The sequence below is a fragment of the Mastomys coucha genome, chromosome X (genome assembly GCF_008632895.1).
Source record: "Mastomys coucha isolate ucsf_1 chromosome X, UCSF_Mcou_1, whole genome shotgun sequence".
Taxonomy (NCBI): domain Eukaryota; kingdom Metazoa; phylum Chordata; class Mammalia; order Rodentia; family Muridae; genus Mastomys; species Mastomys coucha.
The window spans coordinates 108012233-108013386 of record NC_045030.1 but is presented as its reverse complement, the minus strand read 5'-3'; positions in this window follow the sequence as shown (position 1 = coordinate 108013386).

Genomic DNA, 1154 nt, shown 5'->3' with positions numbered 1-1154 from the left:
TTATATAGATGAAAGTAAACGCTTAGATAACAATGAAGGAAAGCTTCAGTAACAAAACTAATTTCAGACCAGTTGAATTATGTACAAATATTTAATAAAACAAATGTTAACAATACTCATCAAAAACTAACCTGTAATAAATTTTTGAGGGAAGTGTTAAAATAAAATGCAAGAGCAAGAAGATGAACAAATTTAAGAATTATAATAGGTAAGGCCTTACCAAGGATAGAGAGGTTCTAAATAAATAAATTAAATCATGCTTGTCTAATAGGTAGATGGGTGTGGTAATCATTTGAAATCACAGAACTTGGTAGGCAATAGGAGGGGAATGCCTACAGTTCAAGGGCAGTCTGTGCTACATAGGAAGTTCCAGACCATCTGATATTACAGAGAAAGTGTACCTGAAAAAAATGCATTAAACTCTTTTGCCTGACACCAAATAATACAATTTCATTTTATTTTTTTATTTTTTAATTTTTATTGTATTATGATAAGAAAAGTTACATTTCAATTTATCTGAATTTGTTAACATTTATGAACATATTTTAATTAAATAGAATTGAATCACATTCTTGTTTCCCTTTTGTACCAGCACTCCTCTCAGTGACCCAACCTTCAAAAACTACAATATTTTTTTGTCTTAGTCCTTAAAATTTATAAAATATTATAACAATAAAAATAAGTATCATAAAAGTTGTTTGATATAAAACAACAATCAATTTAACAGTCTTATGTAGATGCTCGTCTACAAAAATAGTGAAAATACATTTTTCTCAATATAAATTTTAAATAACTCCAAACATATTAACTATATCGTTAAAAATAATACATCACTACTAGTAGTATTCATTTTCTTAAATGAACATGAATATATAAAGTCTTTTTGTTTGTTTTGTATTTAGTAGAGTTTAAAATCTTGGCTCTTACTGTGGTACAAGCCCAAAAAAAGAACAATTTCTAGACATTGGGTTTCATTGTAATGAATTCACATCACCAAAGGATTTTACCTCCATTGTAGCTAAGCTGAGAGTTGATAGTTCTGCTGCACGAAGAAATGAGCTGTAGGCTCAATTTTTGGATACAGAATTCCTGTTATGGTCAAAGCTATTTGACTTGAGTGAGTGACTTTATTCTCAGCCCACAGAGAACAGGTT